At 41.1% G+C, this 25,155-nt stretch overlaps 1 protein-coding gene across 1 annotated transcript in view; it reads left to right on the forward strand.

Moving 5' to 3' along the window:
• Positions 1-6,112: 6,112 nt before the first annotated feature.
• Positions 6,113-25,155, forward strand: part of PLD1 (phospholipase D1) — a 198,693-nt gene continuing 179,650 nt past the window's right edge. The window contains exon 1 of the mRNA XM_029215542.1: positions 6,113-6,268. The gene's annotated coding sequence lies outside the window, so the exon portion shown is untranslated. The remainder of the gene's footprint in view (positions 6,269-25,155) is intronic.

Raw genomic sequence — 25,155 nt, forward strand, 5'->3', positions numbered from 1 at the left:
ATTTGAAAGTGCACCTTTAGTGCGACAGATTATACAAGTGTGAAAACCTACATCAGCAACAATTTAGTGTGAATGTCCATATGATTACATTTCTACTGGAAAATAAAAAGTGATGCAGGCAAATGATAATGTTTTCCAAACCCCTTAGCTGTTAGCAAATGTTTGCCAAGAAAACACTTCCATAATTCTCTGGAGGTTCTAAAAGATTAAAAGGCACACAGGCAGGGACCCAAGTGGCTCTCATCCTGGGAAGTTTTGCCACTCTATTATCATTAAAGAAACCTTTTATAATATGTCCTTCTATTTCTATTCTTTTATTCTAAGTAAAAACATTTGCTGGTATAACAAACATAAATTTCTAAATCTAAACTGAACTAAGAAAGTGTAAAACCAAACAAATGTTTGTAGAAACACTTAAATTGGAAAATGCAAAGAATGCTAATGTGTAATAGAGTCTGAAGCTAGATGCTTTTGAGACTATAGGTATAATATCTGATTTCAACCAGCACTGAACTTATGATGTGAAAAGCTGGATTTGTTGCATGTTTATTTGGGCAAAGGCTGAGTCAAAACTTGATGGGAAAGAAATCTGTCTTTAATTTTGAAATGGGAATATGTATGGTGTAGGAACTGGTCTAAAGGGTGGTAAAACTGAGTTCCACAGGGCAAAGCTGCAATAAATCAAACTTACATTTCATAAACAAATAGGGCATTTGCCCAAGTGAAGATAAAAAATGCAACAGTACAGAGAACTCTACTCAATATTCTGTAATAACCTGTATGGGTAAATAATATGAAAAAGAACGAATATATTAATAACTGAATCACTTTTCTGTACACCTGACACTAACACAACATTGGAAATCAACTATACTCTAATAAAATTTTGTAAAAAATAAAATAAACTGAAAAAAATGTAGCAATAATGCTACTAATTGGATGCCACTGATGCCTTCACTAATTCATCTCCCCAGGAATTTTGTATGGTCAGGGAATAACTAATGCCCTTGTCGAGTAAGCCTCCTCCTTAATATTTGGTTTTCCTTCCTTGGTTTTCCTGAATATTGGTTTCTTTCCTATCTACACCAAGATGCAGAATCTGATCCCTTCCAACACCTCCATGACTCTCACTCCAGTCCATCCTTCCTTGGACTACTCCTTGGTCTTCATGCTTCTATCCTCACCCCCACGCAGTCTAGTCTCCAGATGGCAGTAGGTGTGCTCCTTCTAAAACAAAAGTCATACTGTGTCCCTCTTCCGCCTCAAGATTTTCGTATCAATCAACATTAAATTCCACATATACACACTACTATATATAAAATAGATAAGCAACAAGGACCTACTGTATAGCACAGGGAACTCTACTTAGTACTCTGTAATGGCCTATATGAGAAAAGAATCTGAAAAAGAATATATATATATATATATCTGAATATACGTAGAATATGTATATATATATGAATATATGTAGAATATATATATATATATGAATCACTATGCTGTACACCTGAAACTAACATGACATTGTAAATCAACTATACTTCAATAAAGTAAAACACACAACATTCAATTCAAACCCCTTCCTCTTAGGAACCTGCACCCTGCCACCCCTCTGACTCCATTTTCTATCATTTTTCTCCCTGCTCACGCCACTCAATTCACCTTTCCCTCCTTACTCTTCCCTGGAAAATATCAAATATATTTCTACTTCATGGCCTTTGTACAACCATGAGGTTGATGCTCTTCCTCCAGACATCTGCAAGACTTGCTTCTTTTCTTCTGCTCTGGTGTCACCTTATCAGAGAAGCCTGCTAATGCTTTTCTCTGTCAGCTTCCCTCAACCTCATTCTGGAAGCCCTTGTCTTTTCCTTTACCCTGGTTTATATTTCTTCATAGTACCTTTCATCTCCTACATATTTCAGTCTGTCCTCCTACAGAAAAGCAGACGCTTCATTTGTCTTATTCATGTAGTGCCTTCTTTTAAACTTAACATTATAAAAACCCACTATGTTGCAGCTACTAAAACAGTACCTGCAACATAGTGGGTTTTTATAATGTATGAATGAATGAAACTTTATACTTGATGTTAAGTTTAAAAGTTAAAAATACATAGATATGTTTGTATAAAACATGTTAGCTTTGAAAAACATGTTTTTCTTTATTATGGAGTCACAAAGCAATACCTCCTTGACATCATTTTTTTACTGTGCAATTTATGGATTTGGGGGGAACTGATGACAGTTGCTTTTATAGTTACTTGAATACAATTGTAGCAACCAACTGACGTACAATTGTATCACGCTAAACAAATATTCCCTCTTTTAAATGATTTTGCATGTTTTCTCACTTAATAATCATGCTACTTTTATAAATGTACAAATCCATGAAAATGAATACAATTTTAAAAGATACATAAACATTGAAGATATAAAGATATTTTAAACAAGGTTTTAGACTTACCTACTGACAGTTAGGGCAGTTGGATCCTTTTGGGTCTTTGGATATGAAAACACTTCAAAGGGACTGGCTAAGGGTAACTGAGAAGATTACCTCTGATGTTTCAGCTCCGGTTGTAGGCATCAGTGCGGCCCCTTTTTAAAGAGTCACATGGTAGACAGCCCACAAACTGAGTGTTGTTGGGAGAAATCATGAAATGGATGAATGGTCCGCAGGAAGCTAAAATGAAGATCGAGAGTTACAATGCTTCCGTACACCTTAGCAATATCCACTCTGTTCCTCGTTCTCTCTTGAGAGTTCTGGTCCTAACCACTGTCATTTTTTTTTTTTTTAAGCCTTGATAATCACATTATTCTCGTCTTTCATTCCATCACTGTTATGATGGCTAAAATGATTTATGTCAGCAGGTGACCGAGGATAAAATATCCTGCTTCATACTCTGAGTTTCCAGAGTAGCATGTGTACTGTGATTAGTTAATTAGGATTCATAATGAATAAATGAAGTGCTCATCAGGGGACTGTTAGGTGGATGGAATGATATAGAAGTCACACAAGTTATGTTAGTGAGGGTTATCAAGAGACAAGCAATGGATGCAGACTCTTGCTATCTGAAGGAAAAGGGCCCCAGGGGCTCAAAGACTCAAGGCAAGGCTGGGAGACAAGACTGGAACCAATAGTTACAAAGGAAGTGCCATAAGGTTAAAAACAAACAAATCAGGAAGTGGGGAATTGTCTCTGACTGCGCCACCCTGGTCAGGGTAAAGCTGCTGCTGAAGCTGCTACTGCCTCTGTTCAGTGAGCCCAACCCCAGACACTACCCACTCTCTCATTCCTTGGGATTCAGTCCACCTGACCTACAGGATAAATGAACTGGTGGTGGGAATAGAGAGGAAGGATCTGCCTTTTGTCTTGGAGATTGCTGCCTCAAATTATCCTTTTGCTGAGACTATACACATTTGGGTAGAGATAATTCTCTATAAGAAAATGGAATTATTAGAAGAGATGACGGATGCTGGGTATCCAAAAATGACCTAGATGATCTGGACAGCAGCGTACATATAAAATATACCACAAGATAAAATCTGGGGGAGCACACTGGTATGTAAATTTTATTTATTCTATAGATAATACATATATAAATAAAGTTTCTATTAAAAGCATTAGTGTAAATTAACAAGAGCAGCAATAATATCACATAGGAAAAAACAGGCAATAGACACGAATAGATCATTCTCAGTAAACTGTACAAATAATAAACATGAAAAAAGTTTTCATCGTTATTGATTATTGAAGAAATGCTGATTAAAACAAGATATGATTTTGGTCCATCACATTTCCAAATTATAAGCAAGATTATACTTAATATTGGAAGGTATTTTTGCAGCATCTCACAGAGTTTCAAAAATGTTTATAAATATTGATCCAGTAGTTCCATTCTTAGGTCCCTATTCTCAACAAAGATGGGTATTCACAGTGTTCATTCCTGAATGACTTAAAACTTCTAGAAAGTCTGGAAACATTCTAAAAGCCACCAACAGATGAGCAGATAAGTAAATAATTAGAATATTCTTCAACCACTAAATATTTTTTTAATTTAGTGATGGTAAAAAAATACTCAATTTATAAATATTCAGTGAGATAAACAGGATTCAACATTGTTTGTACAGGTGGTGTTAATTTAATTTTGTAACAAATCTTTATGTATAGAAAACAAAAAGGAAATATAACAAAATGTTAATAATGGGTATGTGTGAAGGGGAGAATATAGGTGATTTTAATTTAAAAAATTATTTTCTGTAGTCTCCAAAACCTTGTATTTTTGTAAAATATAAATGTAAAAATTATAAAATGGGCATATATTACTTTTATACTGAGAAGAAAAGATAAAAATTGAAGAGGATTTAGAATACCACTTGTGTGATAAAAATGTCAAATATGTATCCAGATGGATTTATAACAGGATTCCATAGTCAATTCTTTCTTGACATCTCTGAAGATATGCAAGATTTGGAAAAACAACAACCAACCGTCAGCAAATCTCTCAGGACAACAAAAATAATCACATAAAGAATCATACTATATATAAAACTTATATTTGACAGTCCATAGCTTAAGTTTATCTCTAAACAACATATGGCCTTTTTCTATTTTATTCCTCTAGCTCAGGGAAGCAGAAATTCAATTACTGTGAGGGCACTTAAATAATTTTATTTCTTATTATAGTTAATAGAAAAACCTATTGCCAAATGTTTTAATGATGACACTTCGAATTTGGGATGCAATTTTATAGCCTGCTGGTTCCCAATCAAAAGTGTTATAATTTCTAAAGACAAGCTCGTAAGAGTGCATTACTTGTGCGTATAATACTTATCAAATCATCTGTGACTAATAAAACTTGAGAAATAAGGGGAGGAAAGGGTATTCAGCCTTTTGGTAACATGCTTGTCTTACACTTGCCAAAGTCCTCTTAGGCAATACTCTGCTTGCTCAGAGGGCCATGTGTTTAACTGTAAAATTCTGTCAGTATCATAGGATTCAAAAGACATCAATCATTTCTGTCAACAAGGAAAGAGTGAAGGCAGTGTGACTCTTCTATCATTAGGAAAAGATGTGCTCAAGAGGGAAAAATGTAGTCCAGGGAGAGCTGAGCAACTATAGGTTACAGGAAAACAGAGTTCCAGACTACAGTATAATTTCACTTCTCCTACCCTACTTTGGACTGGAATATTATATTTTTCACTTCATGTAGTTCCACGTGTGCAGTAAGACATTATGTAACTCAGCCAGTCTCGGCCACGCAGTATCCACTAAGTGCTTCAAAGAAGCCATCATTATTAACAGTTTGGGGTATGTGGAGGCAATAGCTTCCTTTGGCTTTGGCAGAAAGCAACACTATGTAATGAGGTTAGAGTGGCACATATTCAAAGCTATATTCCAAAATGGCTGCTAGTCAAGCCACGTGACAACTGGTTCTTTTTTTTCTTAAGACTTTGTTCAAAGTGGACATCAAAATCGCTGTATTTGGACAGTTCTGTTGGTGGAATGGGAAATTTTCCATGTTTTACTCCTGGTTTATTATTTTATACTAAGATTTCTGAATTATACCCAGCTTGAGTTTCAGACATCAAGACACAAATTCTAGTCTCCTACGTTCTTGACTGGGTGACCTTAGGCTGGTTACGTCACTTTTCTGAGTCTCAGTTTCCAGTTTCCTTTGCTTGTAAATTAGTGATAACACCTACCGCCAGGGAGTTGGAAGAAACCTTATGGATGACATCAACGAAACTCCTACTTCTTAATTGCGTCACCTCAAGCAAGTTACTACACTTTTTGGCTCTTCTCCCCTACTTGTAAAACAGACCAATTCTGGCTACCAGCTGCGATAGACGAGGATAAGAATCTAGGCAAAGCTCCTACAACAGTGTCTGGGCCCTTGGCGGCTCAAGAGTACCTAAAAATAATAATAAAAATGCTAGTGAACGTTCCCTAGGTTAACGCAGTTGAGTTCTGAAACTCTGGGAGAAGAGAGAATCAGAAATACGGACCAGGAGAGAGGCCCAGCGGCCGGAGACCTCCTGCCCAGCGATGGCGGCCCGCTTGCGCCGCGACGCATCCGGACCGACACCGCCTCGCCCCACCCCTGCCGGGCCAGCGCGAATCCCGGCGCCGAGTTCCGGGAGACGGCGCGGTCCTCACTCAGGCCCTCCTTCCTTCCCTCCTCCCCTGCCTCCAGTGGTGCCAGCTGCGCCCGAGCCCCGAGAATCCGCCGCCACCGCGCAGGTTCCCGCGGCCGGCCGCCCTCGCCCCACAGGTAGGAGCCGCGCCGTGGCTGGGGCGCGCAGAGCTCCCGCGGGAGCCGGTTTCCGCTGCGCTCGCTCTCTGTCCCTCCTCCCGCCAGCCTCGGGCAGCTGGCCGCTCCCCGCCCAACTTGGACGGAACCTTGGCAGTGGCGTCGGCGGCGGGCGCCAGCTTCGTGCGGCCTCGCGGGAGCGGCCTCCCTGGCAGCCTCCGGGGTCCTCCTGTGCACGCCTTCGTCCCGGGTTCCTGCAGAGTCGACGCTGACAACTTCGGCGCTCACTCTTGCCGGGGCGGGCGGCTGTGTGGCGCGCAGAGCCGCGCTGGCTCCGGGCCGAAGTTGGGGGCGTCCTCTGCAGGATGTGCCCATCTCCCTCGCCGCGGAGGCCCCCAGTACAGTGTGTCCGGTGACCCCAGGTCATCTCGCGCGCCCGAGGGCTCGCGTGCGCTATGGGATGACCGGGATGGCGGGCGCGATGGGACCAGCATCCCGGACCAACCAGGAAGTGCTGCGTTCCGAGGCTTGGAGCCCAGACCGCCAGATGAACGGTCCCGGGCGTGTGGCCACACAGCTGCCAAATGCGGGGCCCACGAAGTGACGACGCCGGGGTCGGGCAGGGCAAGGTGCGGGGCAAGGAGCTGGGCGTGTGTGAAGGGACTTGTTTTTCTCGCTCCAGCTCCAGGTATGTGGGACTTAGGTCTCAGATCCAAGAGCGTGGTGCTCCAAGCCTTGAATAGGATTTTGTTAAGCCCTTCAGAACTACCCTTGTAGAATCAGTCCAGAGCTACCGCCACGCCTATATTTGCTCCCTCTCCTAGTCTCCGATTATTGCCTTCTTTACTTCCTCTGTGAAGTACTAAACGCAAGTAGATTCTTACTGACCATAAGGGTTTCTGCATTTGATTATCGCTAGGTTTTTCCCCAGAATGAGGAGTTCCCTTAACTTTATCTGCCAGGCCTGCCTGTTACAGTTTAGATCACCCTTTGAGTGCTTTCTCAGGGCTTTGGGGAGACCAGGTGTCCAGAGTCCTCTGTGCTGTGTTAAATGGCCAGTTAATGGTGGTGCAGTGAAAGTGTAAAGAATGGAAAGAATCTACAGCTTGAACTATTAACAGGCTCCACAATTACACACTGCCTATTTGAATAAGAATTTCTTAAATTCTTATTAAATTTTTAATAGTATTAAATGTTTTGTGATAACATACATACAAGTGAATTGTACACAGGCTTTTAGCTTGAATTTGTACACAGCCTTTAAATGTTCTTTGAGGATCTTTTCACTAATTGTCTGAGCTCCCAGCCTGTCTTCTCAGGATCTAGTGTAATTCACAATCCATATAAAAAGTGTGAGTAGTTATGGCTTTGAGGAAAGTGTGTCTTCACCATGTTTGTTCCTGATGTCAGAATATTTGTGAACCATGGCGAGAAGTGCTGTCTAACACTCATTTAGGCTTGTTGATGCACTTACAACTAGGTCGTGGGGGACCCTGCTCCTTAGAAGTTGTCTGATTACTAAATATGTGTTTCTTAATTGAAAATCATTTGTTATAAATTTCATTTACCTTTAAGTCTTACAGGGTTGTTGTTTTTTCTTTGTTTTTTTTCATTTTTGCGGTACGGGGGCCTCTCACTGTCGTGGCCTCTCCCTTTGTGGAGCACAGGCTCAGGACGCGCAGGCTCAGCGGCATGGCTCACGGGCCCAGCCGCTCCGCGGCATGTGGGATCTTCCCGGACCGGAGCACGAACCCGTTTTCCCCTGCATCGCCAGGTGGACTCTCAACCACTGCGCCACCAGGGAAGCCCTTACAGGGTATTTTAGTTATTTTATTTCACTTTATTTTTATTGTGCTAAGATACACATAGCATAAAATTTGTCATTTTAACTTTTTTTTTAAAAAATAAATTTATTTATTTATTCTTGGTTGCCTTGGGTCTTCATTGCTGCTCATGGGCCCTCTCAGTTGTGGAGAGTGGGGTCCACTCTTCTCTGCGGTGGCTTCTTCTGTTGCAGAGCACGGGCTCTAGACACACGGGCTCAGCAGTTGTGGCTCGCGGGCACCAGAGCACAGTCTCAGCAGTTGTGACGCAGGGGCCCAGCTGCTCCACGACATGTGGGATCTTCCCAGACCAGGGCTCAAACCCGTGTCCACTGCATTGGCAGGCAGATTCCTAACCACTGCGCCACCAGGGAAGTCCTCATTTTAACTATTTTTTGGTATAATGTTCAGTGTCATTAAGTACTTTCATATTATTGTGTTACCATTGCCACTATCCCTCCACAAAACTCTTTTCATTTGTTTTAGGGTTTTAATAACATTTTAATGATAATGATTGTAATTCAAGCTTTAGCTTTCTCACTAAGCAAAGTTTGAGTTCCTTCTCATAGCTTTAGAGAAATTCACTTTTAAAGAAGAAAATTGAAAAGCTGTAGCCAGACTGTGTTTAGTATAGTAAATCTTACCTCCATCAGGAAAGGTCTAATACATTACTCTATGAGGATAAACTCGTGAGCTATTTAAATTTGTGTGTAAAGGTACTGTGAGGTTTAGCTATTAAGTGGGAGAAACAGGTAAGGGAGTTTTTTGGTTTTGTTTTGTTTTTGGTTTTTTTGGGCCACACCGGGCAGCTTGTGGGATCTTAGTTTCCAGACCAGGGGTTGAACCCGCACCCTGGGCAGTGAGAGCTCTGAGTCTTAACCACTGGACCACCAGGGAATTCCCTGGAGTTATTGTTGATAGTTTCCTCTCCTTAATCTCTAACAGAAAAATGAAATACTTTTGTCTCCTTAGCAGTGCAGTAGCATGTTTCTAAATTATGCTTGAGCTCAGGTTGTGGCAGCCTTTTAGTAACTAAAAGGAGTTTGCTTTTTTTTTAATGTTCTTTTTTTTATATAAATTTATTTATTTATTTAATCTTGGCTGCATTGGGTCTTCGTTGCTGCGCTTGGGCTTTCTCTAGTTGTGGCGAGTGGGGGCTACTCTTCGTTGAGGTGCTAGGGCTTCTCATTGCTGTGGCTTCTCTTGTTTTGGAGCTCGGGCTCTAAGCGTGCTTGCTTCAGTAGTTGTGGCATGCAGGCTCAGTAGTTGTGGCTTGCGGACTCAGTAGTTGTGACTCGTGGGCTCTAGAGCACAGGCTCAGTAGATGTGGTGCATGGGCTTAGTTGCTCTGCGGCATGTGGGATCTTCCCAGACCAGGGATCAAACCTGCGTCCCCTGCATTGGCAGGCAGATTCTTAACCACTGCGCCACCAGGGAAGTCCTCTAAAAGGAGTTTTGATCAAGCTAGCTGCTAGGTGTAGCAGTTTCTTTTCCACCCTAGGTGTTTTTAAAGATTGATGCCAGAGGACCCAGCACATAAGATATGGCCCTTTAAACTCTTAGTTTGAGTCATTGTGTCCGCGAGAGAAGCTGTAGCTGTGCGAGGCCTGGTTTTATGTTTATAATCCCTTAAGTCTTAGCACCACAAAATAAAATGTATTCTCCCACCAGGGTATGGGTAAATGTTTTTGCAGGGTTAAAATGAGAAACTTGTAACCTAAATTTCTCATAAGCCTGTGACACTTCTGATTAGAAAAGGAGTGGTACAAATCATATCTCATGCTGCAAGTGGAAATGCCTTCCAATGTGTTAGTTTCCCTAAGTGCACAGTGCAGTGTAAAATCTGGATCTCAGATGTTTTAGTGCTGGGTTATTAAACAACAGTATATGGATATGTAAGTGTTTCATACTGTCACAGTTATTTTTTTCCTTTGTGTTGTGAAAGTTGCTTAATTTTTGAATTTATTGAACAAACATTCTGGGACAGAATAACATGATTTGCTTATTTAATCAACACTTAAAGGTACTTACTGTGCGCTAGGTACTATTCTAAGCGTTTTACAAACATGAGTACATTTTATTCTCAAAACAACCTTGTGAAGTAGGTAATGGTCCTACCATCCCCATTTTATAGATGAGATAATTTGAGGCACAGCGAGATTATACAACTAGCCCATGGCAGACCTGGGGTTCCATCCCAGGCATCCTGAACCCAGGGTTTTGGCACTGCTGTCTCATCAGAAAAATATAACCCGAGATTCCACCCTCCTAACAGATGAACTTTCTTCATACTGTTATATTCCTATCTTGTCCTTGTCCTCAGGGATAAATAATTTGACATAATTGCAATCAAAGTACAACTCAGAGAATCAGTTCAATGCCCTTATTTTTCAGTAGAGGAAATTAAAGTGGAGTGTGGTTATGTCCAGCTATGTGAGCACTGGGGGAGGGTCCTGGAGACTTTCTACTGGTCTCCTTGCCTCTTGATTGTAAGGAGTTTGGGACAGGGATCCTGAGAGGACCTGGGGAGGCCAAGGTGTGTATTTTGGTGGGGGGCAGTATTTGCCAGTCGTGGGGAAACTCTTCAACATTTTAATAATCATTATGACCATTCCAGAGCCAATCTGCTAAATAAAGTCCTGGGTTATGTTCCGGGCAGATGGAGCAGAAGCTTGTGGGCGACTGTGGGTCCTGGAAAGTCTTGCTGCTCAGGGCTTCAGAACCCCGGATTCTTTCCCCAGCTGCTGGTAATGCCTACCTAGACCTCAGGCTCCCCTCTGGATGAGAGGAATATTTTATCCTGTACTCAGTCATTTTTTGAGCTTTTTGGATCTAGAGTCGGGAACCTTTTGAAAGTCTCTGACGCACAAAAGAAAATGAGCCAAGAGCAACATGGAAATAAAAATAACTTTGGTTGTGGCTCTTTTGTTGAGAGAGGGAGAGACTTGTAAGGGCATAAACTGCCAAACTTTATATTAAGGACAGGAAAATCAAAGTTCAATATTCCACAGTGATTTTTTTCAAAGTCGTCTTTTGCAGAGAGTAAGTACATTTGGATGAAGGGGAATAAGGAATAAACATGGAAAAGGGAAGGTGGTGGAGAGGGAGAGAGGAGCCAGCACGGGGGAAGACAGGGTGCTGAAACCTTCGTCAGCTCTTTACACAAGCCCAGGCTTCCGTGTGGTTCCTCTTAACAGTGCCCTTTGAAATGTCAAATGTAGTTGAGAATTCTTTTCTTTGGTTTATCTTGAAGTGATTATTTATTATTTTTTATTGAGGTTACATAGATTTATAACGTTATGTAAGTTTCATGTGTACAACAGTATATTTCTACTTCTGTATACACTACAGCCACCAGAATTTTGTTTCCATCTGTCTCCATAGAGTTGACCCCTTTTACCCATATCACCCTCCCCCACCAAAGTCTGGCCCTTCCCCTCTGGCAACCACCGCTCTGTTCTCTGTATCTACATGTTTGGTTTGCTTTGGTAGGTTTGTTCTTTTTTTTGCTCTTTTGTTTGTTTTTTTTTAATATTCCACAAATGAGTGAAATCATATAGTATTTGTTTTTCTCTGACTTATTTCACTTAGCATAATACCCTCAAGGTCCATTCATATTGTGCAAATGGCGAGATTTCATCTTTTTTATGGCTGAGTTATATTCCATTGTATATACCACATCTTTTTTAACCATTCATTCATTGATGGGCACTTTGGTTGTTTTCATATCTTGGCTATTATAAATAATGCTGCAATGAACATAGGGTGCATATACCTTTTTAAATTAGTGTTTTGTATTCTTTGGTTAAATACCCATAAATGGGATAGCTGGATCATATGGTAGTTAGTTCTAGTCTTAATTTTTTGAGAAACTTCCACACTGTTTTCCAAAGTGGCTGCACCAATTTACAGTCCCACCAAAAGTACACTGAGGGTTCCCTTTTCTCCACAGCTTCACCAACACTTGTTATTGCTTGCCTTTTTGATAATAGCCATTCTAACAGGCATGAGGTGATATCTCATTGTGGTTTTGATTTGGATTTCCCTAATAATTAGTGATGTTGAACATCTTTTCATGTGCCTGTTGGCCATCTGTATGTCTTCTTGGAAAAATGTTTATTCATCTCCTCTGCTCATTTTTAAACTGGGTCATTTGTTTTTTTGTTGTTGAATTATATGTGTTCTTTATATATTTTGAATTATTAACCCCTTATTGAATATATGATTTGCAAATATCTTCTCCCATTTAGTAGGTTGTCTTTTCGTTTTGTTGATGGCTTCCTTTGCTGTTCAGAAGCTTTTTGGTTTGATGTAGTCTCACTTGTTTATTTTTGCTTTTGTTTCCCTTGCCTGAGGAGACATATCCTGAAAGATATTGCTAAGACCATTGTCAAAGAGCATACTGTCTGGGCTTCCCTGGTGGCACAGTGGTTGAGAGTCCACCTCCTGATGCAGGGGACATGGGTTCGGGCCCCGGTCCAGGAAGATTCCACATGCCGCAGAGCGGCTGGTCCCGTGAGCCATGGCCACTGAGCCTACGCGTCCGGAGCCTGTGCTCCGCAAGGGGAGAGGCCACAACAGTGAGAGGCCCGCGTACTGCAAAAAAAAAAAAAAAAAGAGCATACTGCCTATGTTTTTTTTCTAGGAGTTTTATAGTTTCAGGTCTTACATTCAGGTCTTTATCTTGAAGTGATCTTACTGTTGCTTAAAACTATTGCTAATCAACAAAGCATGTGGACAGGGAGATACCAGGGAACTTTTAGTCCCTGCTTAGGATCTTCATACCAACCTAGTTTGTTTTTGTTTACACTAGTTTTATATGAATGAATTTTACATATAACATGATATTAGAATCACTGGGTTTGCAATTATTTTATCACCCATCTTCCTTGTGAGAGGTCACAGACTGTGTTTTTGCCACTGTCCATTGTAGTGTTCAATAAGTGTGAGCAGAATCAAAGGGTGCATTTAAAGGATAAAGCAAGATGGTGTGATTCATTATTCAAAATATGTAAATATTTCCCAAAAAGAAGGTTTTTATAGTGAAAGTTTTACTTATTTATTTGTTCTGCCGTGCCATTTAACTATTTTTCGAAATAAATTTATAAATGTGGAGTGGAGAGTCTGTGGCATTTTGAGTTAGCAGCTGTACTCATTTTATTGTCCTTTTCCTGCAGTGTTTTCTACCTAAATTCTGATGAAAGAGTCCTTTGAAGTAAGGATATTGGGGAGGTAGCAGTGGACTGAGATGCAGGTTCCAGAATCCTATTATCCTAAGGAAAAAAAAAAAAATCACGTGATAGGATATTGTAGATGCTAAATATTTCAAAGCTAGGAACACGGAGCAAAGATTTTTAACCCTAACCCTCACCTCACCGCAGTCCCAACCCCAAGCTGCCAGTGTCTTGGCTGGAAATGCAGGGTGATGAGACAGTGACAAAGCAAAGCGGGTCTTGTAAAGCAAGTAAGGTAAATAACAGTAAGACACAGTTGAGCCGCACAGGTTCCTCACTAGGAGGAATAATGACCACAGGCCTTGTCCTAGGAGCCAGAGAGCTAGGATTCAGGTCCTGAGGACTCTTAGCACCATGTAGCCTGAGCCAAGTAACTTAAAAATCCCCTATACCGGGCTTCTCTGGTGGCGCAGTGGTTGAGAGTCCACCTGCCGATGCAGGGGACACGGGTTCGTTCCCCGGTCCAGGAAGATCCCGCCTGCCGCGGAGCGGCTGGGCCCGTGAGCCATGGCTGCTGAGCCTGCGCGTCCGGAGCCTGTGCTCCGCAACAGGAGAGGCCACAACAGTGAGAGGCCCGCGTACCGCAAAAAAAAAAAAAAAAAAAAAATCCCCTATACCTATCCGTAGAATTGGGATAAAAATAGCACCTATCTCATAGGATTATTGTGAGGACTACAGGAAACGATGACTGTAAAGCATTTAGCGTAGAGCCTGGAACATAGAAATGACACAATAAATGTTAGATTCCCCTCTTTCACATCGCCCTCCCTGCTCCATCCCAAATCCAGCAGGAGTGACATCCATAAATAACCAAGCAAACTGGAATCACTGCTGGAGGAGACATGGAGGTGGGGCCTTATGGGAATGTGGACGAGGGAGAAATTAATTTTGCCCAGGAGGAATTCTTAAGTGAGAATGGCATTCCATGAAACCCCAGTGATGAGAAGCAGTAGGAAGACTTCTGGCAGCAGAGCTGGTTACAGCTAGGGAGAATGGACTGTATGCCGTTGACAGTCATACTTTTTGGGTATGTGTTTTGACATTAGGTAGAAAATTTGATTTTTCTTAATTTATAAGCATAGGATGGCATTTAGTAGGAGAAGCAGGATTCATTGCTCTTTACCAAGGAGCGTATGTATAGAGGTGTATTTTTTTTTTTTGCAGTACGCGGGCCTCTCACCGTTGTGGCCTCTCCTGTTGCGGAGCACAGGCTCCGGACACGCAGGCTCAGCGGCCATGGCTCACGGGCCCAGCCGCTCCGCGGCATGTGGGATCTTCCCACACCGGGGCACGAACCCGTGTCCCCTGCATCGGCAGGCGGACTCTCAACCACTGCGCCACCAGGGAAGCCCTAGAGGTGTATTTTTAAAATGTATTTAGAATTAAGAATAGAGTGCGCTCTCAAGGTGAGAGTGAACTAACTCGTGCTGTGTTGGAAAAATATCCCTCCCATCACGTTCTTTAGCTTTACATTAGATTGGAGGAGGGCATCGTTGGCACCACGAGCTTTATTAGGGTGTGGGTAACACATATCTGCACCATCATGGATGGACGTGTAGACTGTGTGTCAGTAACCTAGACCAGCACTTTTCACACTTGAAGAAAAACATTGTCGTTACTGTTCCCCGCCCTGCCCCCAAGAACTGCTTTTCTGAATGAGCTCTTGTGTGAAATCCCAGTATGTAAAACACCCCAAGCACAGGCATTCTTGATGAGTCCTAGATGGGGCCAGTGAGCCAGCTGCTTCCTCCCATCCCCCTCCCTGCCCACCTCCTGGCACCAGCTGCCCCTCAGCAGCTGGAACCGTGGGGCTCCTAGGAGCAGGTGTGAAGGCTGTACATTGATTGTAGGGAAGAGAAGACTAAGACCTGAAGAGGGAAAGGAAAGGAAAGGCAGTGGACTGTTTTTTTTAAAAGCTTTTGCCAGTGGTACGCTGGAACTGGCTCATGCTGAGAGCTGGTTTTAAATTTTCAGGAATTTCATGAGCCAGTGTTAAACATGACATTATGAAACATCATATCGCCTAAGTTTAGATTTTAAACTTACACTGAGTGCATTATATTGAAAACAAAGGTAATGTCTCCTGAATTTGGAGATGTCGTTGGAGGGAAAGGAATACACCTAGTTATACAATGTTCTTAACTGTATTTTCCTATTAGCTGGAACAGTTTTGGTTTCGTATATATATATTTTTTATTTCAACTGCATTCACTTTATTTTTTTTCTTCCCAACTTGTATAAGATTTTTTTCTTTTTCTTGTTTAATTGCATTAAATATGACATCTATAATGGCATTGAATATAAGTGGTAGTAGCTGACAATCTTGTTTCATTCCTATTCCTAGGAGAATACTCTCAAATTCTCCATAAATGATATAAGCTATACATTTTTTAGATAATCTTTATTAGGCTATAAAATTTTACTTCCCTTTTTCTTTTTAAATAATTTTTAAAATTATGAATGGACACTGAGTTATACCAAATGCTTTTACTGCATTCACTTCAGTCCTTGATTCTGTTCGTTTGTAGAGATAGGATTCTTCAGACTCAACTTTCCCCTCCAGGACAAGCTTGCCCTCTCCTCACTCCCAATCACAGTCATTCTAAGATCTGGCTAAACAGAATCACCTGGGAACTTATTTAAATTCAGATTCCCAGGTCTGTCACATACCTACTAAATTGGGATTCTTGGGGTGGGGGAGACTCAGTGCAGTATATAGTAAGTTCCCTTTGGATTTTGACAATCATCCCGTGCACCTGCTTGGCCCTTGTGGGCCCTTGCTGCCCAGCCCTGGGGCCTCACATGCTCTGTATAGTATCAAGTCATTTGGGCTGCTGGGCCCTGGCCACATTGCACAGGAGTCTTGATTTTTATGTTTGGCCTCAAATTCTCTTCCTGTGAAACAGCTTTCAGAGGCTGCCTCTTTGCCCCATGCACGTGTTTCTCAGATGAGGGCCTGATTCCCCGCACTCAGTTCTTTTGGGGCCTAGCTTCCCAGCTAAGGACACAGCTCTGCATGGTGCTTGGAGACTAGCAGGGCAGTTGGCTGTGCTGGGTTTATTTCCACGTTGGCCTCAGATTTCACCTTTCTGAACTACAGTTGCCCATCTCTGGGGATTGTCAGGAGGTTTTTGTTTCTGGAACACACCAACCTGGTTCCATTTTAGGGCCTTTGCATTGTGCCATTCCCTCTGCTAGGAACACCCTTCTCCCAAGTCTTTGCATGGCTTGCATCTCTTTGACATTTGGGTCAGTGACAAAAAGCTCAAATATTACCTGTCTGGCAAGTCTTTCCCGACCATAAAATCTTCCTCCCCGATCTGTCCCTATTACCTCGCCCACAGCCTCATCATCCTAGCATTTTACCGTGGGGGATTTTCACCCCAGCGCTTATCACTATGAATTTTTCTTCATGTCTTGTTTTCTTAAATATTGAGTTTCCTACATAAGAACATAAGCTCCATGAGAGCTGGGATTTGCCTGGCATGTAGCGGGTGCTCACTAATTACTTGTAAAATGAATGCCTCTCCAGACTGCTACATAAGTATGTGATGTTAGTGTGAACCCTGGGTTCCCAAATGATTCATCTGTTTTCTCAGTAGTTCTTTCCTGACTCCACAGATGTTACTTTCATGACAGAGATTCACTGCTGAGATATTACTGCCATTTGGAACAATGGCCACTCTCAACTGATGGGAAACAAAATCTGTAGCTCTCTGTGTGAATGTTAACTTTCATTTGCAGAGAGAGTGTAAGGGCTTGATTCAGCTGTACCCATTTGTCCTGTGGGTGATTAATCTGTGATAAAATGGATCAGTTAAACATGAAAGTAGTATAAAATAAACCTGATTGATTTTCGGAATCTCCTGTTTCCCTCCTTTTTTGAGTTCTACCGGAGGTGGTGTTTGGGTGGGGTTATGGGGGTGAGGGGGAGTGTGCATCACTCTGTAAGACTCCAGGAGACCAGAAGGGCATGTTGGAGAGGTTTGTCCTTTCTGATCTCACAGGGAACAGACTTGACGAATGGGGAAGTAATTTTTGCAGATCTGTGGCCAAGAAAGGCCAGTAGGGCTGGTGGTGAAAGCCATCACCTTGTGTTTGCAATGGTGCTGCTCATGCTGGTGCTGGTGAGTTTGTCAGCAGAGTGTTTTGTCAACAGAGCGCTCAGCATGCGCTTGTGTGGCTAAGATGTGGTTCCCACATAGAGCTTGTGGTCTAATACAGTCAGCTGAAGTCATGCAGCTCAGTGCTGCTAGGCTGCCTGAAATGGGCCGGTGTTTTGTAATGGTAACTTGTCCCAGTTTTTCATGATAGTGATTTCAAACTGCTCTGGGTTTCAGAGGGGCAAGCTAGGATTGGAGCAGTGGGTGGGGTCAGAGATATATATATTTTTAAGATTTTTGAAAAAATATTTATTTATTTATTTATTTGGCTGCACCGGGTCTTAGTTGTGGCACTCGAGATCTCCAGTTGCAGCGTGAGGGATCTTTTAGTTGCGGTATGCATGTGGGCTCTAGTTCCCTGACTAGGGATTGAACCTGGACCGGCTGCATTGGGAGTGTGGAGTCTTAACCACTGGACCACCAGGGAAGTCCCTAGGGTCAGAGACATAGAGAGCAGGGCTCTGGAGCTTCTCTGAACTCTACTTTTAATAAAAGTATCTCATTAAAAAAACATGATTTTATATATTTACCTTTTTAAAAATAAACTTTTTGTTTAAGGTTTATAGAAAAGTTGCAAAGATGGTACACAGGGTAAACTATGGTTTCCTATCTTACTAACAACTTACACTGGGATGGCACCTTTGTTATAAAGAACCAATACTAATGCATTATTATTAAAGTCCATACTTTATTCAGATTTCCTCAGTTTTCTCTAATGTCCTTTTTCTGTTCCAGGATCCCATCCAGGATACCATGTTACATTTAGTTACCATGTCTCCTTAGGCTCCTCTGGGCTATGACACTTGCTCAGATTTTCCATGTTTTTGATGACCTTGACTGTTTAAAGGGGTACTGGTTAGGTACCCCATAGGTATCATGTAGAATGTCCAGCAATTAGAATTTTCATGATGTTTTTCTCATGAATAGACTGGGGTTATGAGTTTTGAGAGGAAGACCACAGAGGTGGTCTCATCACGTCAAGAGCACACACCAACAACATGACTTACCACTAGTGATGCTAACTTTGATCACCTGCCTGAGGGAGTGTTTGGAAGGTTCCTCCACTGTGAAGCTACTCTTTCCCCCCCTCCCAATACTGTACTCTTTGGAGGGAGGTTACTCCGCACAGCCCACGCTATTGAGATGGCGAGTTATACTCCACTTCTTCGGTAGGGACAAGCAGCTGCATAAATGATTTGGAATTCTTCCGCATGGCAGATTTGTCTTTTCATCCCCACTTGTTTATTTATTCAATTATTTATATATATCAGTATGGACTCGTGGATATTTATCTTAAACTGTGAGTTATAACCCAGTACCATGTTATTTACTTATATTTGGCTTTTTAAAGATTGTATTCAAACAAAAACATTCTGCTGTTTTAAAATGTTAAAAAAATATTGTTCATACATATATAGTTATATATATAGTTTTCTATATAATGTTATGATATGTAATAATTATTTATATAAAAATAAATATACATATATTTATCTTTCCCTCTATTTTTCCTTTAGGTATCCTATTTATGCATTTATTTATTTGGGGCAATAAAAAGCAAATTACCACTTAGGATTTAATCATTTTGTTTCCATTATTTTTTGCAGGAGTGAAATTAAGATATAAATATTTATGTTTTTTGGGGAGTGGTAGAGGTCAAAGGCATTTCTTCCACCCATTGTGTACTGAGTTTGCACTCAGTTCTTTGAATTATTGCTGAGATCACCTATATGGCGATTTACACTCATCTGTCTTCCTAAAACTCCTTAGGAAGTATAATAACGTACAGGGATTTAGGAATAATTTTTGTCCTTTTTGTCTTCAGATTTTTCTTAAATAGAAACTTTGAAAATGCTACTCAAGGTACTATTCTTCTCACTGCTGGAAAAATGGTAGATTTGTTACAGGAATCCCCCCATCAGTCTTCTACGCCTTCTGTTTTCTACAGCCAATCTCCTGTGTGCAGTTTTTTTCTCTAGTAAAGCATATAATTTAATAAACTGTATGTAAACTTGTATCTCACCTTTTATTTTTTGGAATTTTTGAATTTTATTTTATTTATTTTTTTATACAGCACGTTCTTATTAGTTATCCATTCTATACATATTAGTGTATACATGTCAATCCCAATCTCCCAATTCATCCCACCACCACCACCCGCCTGCCACTTTCCCCACCTTGGTGTCCATACGTTTGTTCTCTACATCTGTGTCTCAATTTCTGCCCTGCAAACCGGTTCCTCTTTACCATTTTTCTACATTCCACATATATGTGTTAATATATGATATTTGTTTTTCTCTTTTTGACTTACTTCACTCTGTACGACAGTCTCTAGATTCATCCACATCTCTACAAATGACCCAATTTTGTTCCTTTTTATGGCTGAGTAATATTCCATTGTATGTATGTACCACATCTCCTTTATCCATTCGTCTGTCGATGGGCATTTAGGTTGCTTCCACGTCCTGGCTATTGTAAACAGTGCTGCAATGAACTTTGGGGTGCATGTGTCTTTTTTTTTTTTTTTTTTTTTTTGCAGTACGTGGGCCTCTCACTGTTGTGGCCTCTCCTGTTGTGGAGCACAGGCTCCAGACGCGCAGGCCCAGTGGCCATGGCTCACAGGCCTAGCTGCTCTGTGGCATGTGGGATCTTCCTGGACCCGGGCACGAACCCGCGTCCCCTGCATCGGCAGGCGGACTCTCAACCACTGTGCCACCAGGGAAGCCCTGTTTGTTTTTTTAATATTGAGCTGCATGAGCTGTTTATATATTTTGGAGATTAATCTTTTGTCCGTCGATTCGTTTGCAAATATTTTCTCCCATTCTGAGGGTTATCTTTTCATCTTGTTTGTAGTTTCTTTTGCTTTGCAAAAACTTTTCAGTTTCATTAGGTCCCATTTGTTTATTTTTGTTTTTATTTCCATTACTCTAGGAGGTGGATCAAAAAAGATCTTGCTGTGATTTATGCCAGAGAGTGTTCTTCCTATGTTTTCCTCTAAGAGTTTTATAGTGTCCGGTCTTACATTTAGGTCTCGAATCCATTTTGAGTTTATTTTTGTGTATGGTGTTAGGGAGTGTTCTCACTTCATTCTTTTACATGTAGCTGTCCAGTTTTCCCAGCACCACTTATTGAAGAGACTCTTTTCTCCATTGTGTACCCTTGCCTCCTTTGTCATGGATTAGTTGACCATTGGTGCGTGGGTTTATCTCTGGGCATTCTATCCTGTTCCATTGATCTATATTTCTTTTTTTGTGCCAGTACCATATTGTCTTGATTACTGTAGCTTTGTAGTATAGTCTGAAGTCAGGGAGTCCGATTCATCTAGCTCCGTTTTTTTCCTCAAGACTGCTTTGGTTATTCGGGGTCTTTTGTGTCTCCATACAAATTTAAAGATTTCTTGTTCTAGTTCCATAAAAAAATGCCATTAGTAATTTGATAGGGATTGCATTGAATCTGTAGATTGCTTTGGGTAGTATAGTCATTTTCACAATATTGATTCTTCCAATCCAAGAACATGTTATATCACTCCGTCTGTTGGTATCATCTTTAATTTCTTTCATCAGTGTCTTATAGTTTTCTGCATGCAGGTCTTTTGTCTCCCTAGGTAGGTTTATTCCTGGGTATTTTATTCTTTTTGTTGCAATGGTAAATGGGAGTGTTTCCTTAATTTCTCTTTCAGATTTTTCATCATTAGTGTATAGGAATGCAAGAGATTTCTGTGCATTAATTTTGTATCCTTCAACTTTACCAAATTCATTGATTAGCTCTAGTAGTTTTCTGGTGGCATCTTTACGATTCTCTATGTATAGTATCATGTCATCTGCAAACAGTGACACTTTTACTTCCTCTTTTCCAATTTGGATTCCTTTTATTTCTTTTTCTTCTCTGATTGCCATGGTTAGGACTTCCAAAACTATGCTGAATAATAGTGCTGAGAGTGGACATCCTTGTCTTGTTCCTGATCTTAGAGGAAATGCTTTCAGTTTTTCACCATTGAGAATGATGTTGGCTCTGGGTTTGTCGTATATGGCCTTTATTATGTTGAGGTAGGTTCCCTCTATGCCCACTTTCTGGAGATTTTTTATCATAAATGGGTGTTGAATTTTGTCGAAAGCTTTCTCCGCATCTATTGAGATGATCATATGGTTTTTCTTCTTCAATTTGTTAATATGGTGTATCACATTGATTGATTTGCATATATTGAATCCTTGCATCCCTGGGATAAATCCCACTTGATCATGGTATATGGTCCTTTTAATGTGTTGTTGGATTCTGTTTGCTAGTATTTTGTTTTGCATTTTTCCATTTTTTCATCAGTGATATTGGTCGGTAATTTTCTTTTTTTGTAGTATCTTTGTCTGGTTTTGGTGTCAGCGTGGTGGTGGCCTCATAGAATGAGTTTGGGGGTGTTTCTTCCTCTGCAATTTTTTGGAAGAGTTTGAGAAGGATAGGTGTTAGCTCTTCTCTAAATGTTTGATAGAATTCACCTGTGAAGCCATCTGGTCCTGGACTTTTGTTTGTTGGAAGATTTTTAGTCACAGTTTAAATTTCATTACTTGTGATTGGTCTGTTCATATTTTTATTTCTTCCTGGCTCAGTCTTGGAAGGTCATACCTTTCTAAGAATTTGTCCATTTCTTCCAGGTTGTCCATTTTATTGGCATAGAGTTGCTTGTAGTAGTCTCTTAGGATGCTTTGTATTTCTGCAGAGTCTGTTGTAACTTCTTCTTTTTCATTTCTAATTTTATTGATTTGAGTCCCCTCCCTCATTTTCTTGATGAGTATGACTAATGGTTTATCAATTTTGTATATCTTCTCAAAGAACCAACTTTTAGTTTTATTGATCTTTGCTATTGTTTTCTTTGTTTCTATTTCATTTATTTCTGCTCTGATCTTTATGATTTCTTTCCTGCTACTAACTTTGGGTTTTTGTTTGTTCTTCTTTCTCTAGTTCCTTTAGGTGTAATGTTAGATTGTTTATTTGAGATGTTTGTTGTTTCTTGAGGTAGGAGTGTATCACTATAAACTTCCCTCTTGGAACTGTTTTTGCTGCATCCCATAGGTTTTGGATCGTCGTGTTTTCATTGTCATTTGTGTCTAGGTATTTTTTGATTTCCTCTTTGATTTCGTCAGTGATCTCTTGGTTATTTAGTAACGTATTGTTTAGCCTCCATGTGTTTGCATTTTTTACGTTTTTTTTCCCTGTAATTCATTTCTAATTTCATAGCATTGTGGTCAGAAAAGACATTTGATATGATTTCAATTTTCTTACATTTACTGAGGCTTGATTTGTGACCCGAGATGTGATCTATCCTGGAGAATGTTCCGTGTGCACTTGAGAAGAAAGTGTAATCTGCTGTTTTTGGATGGAATGTCCTATAAATATCAATTAAATCTATCCAGTCTATTGTGTCATTTAAAGCTTGTGTTTCCTTATTAATTTTCTGTTTGGATGATCTGTCCATTGGTGTAAGTGAGGTCTTAAAGTTCCCTACTATTATTGTGTTACTGTCAATTTCCTCTTTTAATAGCTGTTAACATTTGCCTTATGTATTGAGGTGCTCCTGTGTCAGGTGCATAAATATTTACAATTGTTATATCTTCTTCTTGGATTGATCCCTTGATCATTATGTAGTGTCCTTCTTTGTCTCTTGTAATAGTCTTTATTTTAAAGTCTATTTTGTCTGATATGCGAATTGGTATTCCAGCTTTCTTTTGATTTCTATTTGCATGGAATATCTTTTTCCATCCCCTCACTTTCAGTCTGTATGTGTCCCTAGGTCTGAAGTGGGTCTCTTGCAGATGGCATATATATGGGTCTTGTTTTTGTATCCATTCAGTGAACCTGTGTCTTTTGGTTGGAGCATTTAATCCATTCACGTTTAATGTAATTATCAATATGTATTACCGGGACTTCCCTGGTGGCGCAGTGATTAGGACTCTGCGCTCCTAATGCAGGGGGCCCAGGTTCAATCCCTGGTCAGGGAACTAGATCCCACATGCATGCTGCAACTAAGAGTTCGCATGCCGCAACTAAGGAGCTGGTGAGCCGCAACTAAGGAGCTCTTGAGCCGCAACTGAAGGAGCCCACTTGCCACAACTAAGACCTGGTGCAACCAAATAAATATTAAAAAAAAATGTATTACCATTTTCTTAATTGTTTTGGGTTTGTTTTTGTAGGTCCTTTGCTTCTCTTGTGTTTCCTACTTAGAGAAGTTCCTTTAGCATTTGTTGTAGAGCTGGTTTGGTGGTGCTGAATTCTCTTAGCTTTTGCTTGTCTGTAAAGCTTTTGATTTCTCCATCAGTTCTGAATGAGATCCTTGCCAGGTAGAGTAATCTTGGCTGTAGATTCTTCCCTTTCATCACTTTAAATATGTGGTTTTCGAGCATAATCTCTTCACATGTTTTCTCGGATCCTTTCTCTCTCTCTTCTCCTTCTGGGACCCCTATAATGGGAATGTTGTTGCATTTAATGTTGTCCCAGAAGTCTCTTAGGCTGTCTTCATTTCTTTTCATTCCTTTTTCTTTATTCTGTTCCGTGGCAGTGAATTCCACCTTTCTGTCTTCCAGGTCACTTATCTGTTCTTCTGCCTCAGTTATTATGCTACTGATGCCTTCTAGTGTATTTTTCATTTCAGTTATTATATTGTTCATCTCTGTTTGTTTGTTCTATAATTCTTCTAGGTCTTTGTTAAACATTTCCTGCATCTTCTCGATCTTTGCCTCCATTCTTTTTCCGAGGTCCTGGATCATCTTTACTATCATTATTCTGAATTCTTTTTCTGGAAGGTTTCCTATCTCCACTTCACTTAGTTGTTTTTCTGGGGTTTTATCTTGTTCCTTCATCTAGTACATAGCGCTCTGCCTTTTCATCTTGTCTATCTTCCTGTGAATGTGGTTTTTACTTCCACAGGCTGCAGAACTGTAGTTCTTCTTGCTTCTGCTGTCTGCCCTCTGGTGGATGAGGCTATCTAAGAGGCTTGTGCAAGCTTCCTGATGGGGGGCACTGGTGGTGGGTAGAGCTGGTTGTTGCTCTGGTGGGCAGAGCTCAGTAAAACTTTAATCCGCTTGCCTGCTGATGGGTGGGGCTGGGTTCCCTCCCGGTTGGTTGTTTGGCCTGAGGCGACCCAACCCTGGAGCCTACCCCAGCTGTTTCGTGAGGCTAATCATAGACTCTGGGAGGGCTCACCTCAAGGAGTGCTTTCCAGAGCTTCTGCTGCCAGCTTCCTTGTCCTCGTGGTGAGACACCTCACGGTGAGGCACCTCAGCTCTGCAAGAGACCCTCCAACACTAGCAGGTAGGTCTGGTTCAGTCTCCTGTGGGGTTACTGCTCCTTCCCCTGGGTCCCGATGTGCACACTACTTTGTGTGTGCCCTCCAAGGGTGGAGCCTCTGTTTCCCCTGTCCTGTCAAAGTCCTGCAATCAAATCCCGCTAGCCTTCAAAGTCTGATTCTCTAGGAATTCCTCCTCCCATTGCCGGACCCCCAGCTTGGGAAGCCTGACGTGGGACTCAGAACCTTCACTCCAGTGGGTGGACTTCTGTGGTATAAGTGTTCTCCAGCTTGTGAGTCACCCACCTAGCAGTTATGGGATTTGATTTTATTGTGATTGCACACCTTCTGCCGTCTCATTGTGGCTTCTCCTTTGTCTTTTGGTGTGGGGTATCTTTTTTGGTGAGTTCCAGTGTCT

This window comes from Monodon monoceros, unplaced genomic scaffold (assembly GCF_005190385.1).
Source record: "Monodon monoceros isolate NGI ecotype Baffin Bay Population unplaced genomic scaffold, NGI_Narwhal_1 Super_Scaffold_11, whole genome shotgun sequence".
Lineage (NCBI taxonomy): Eukaryota > Metazoa > Chordata > Mammalia > Artiodactyla > Monodontidae > Monodon > Monodon monoceros.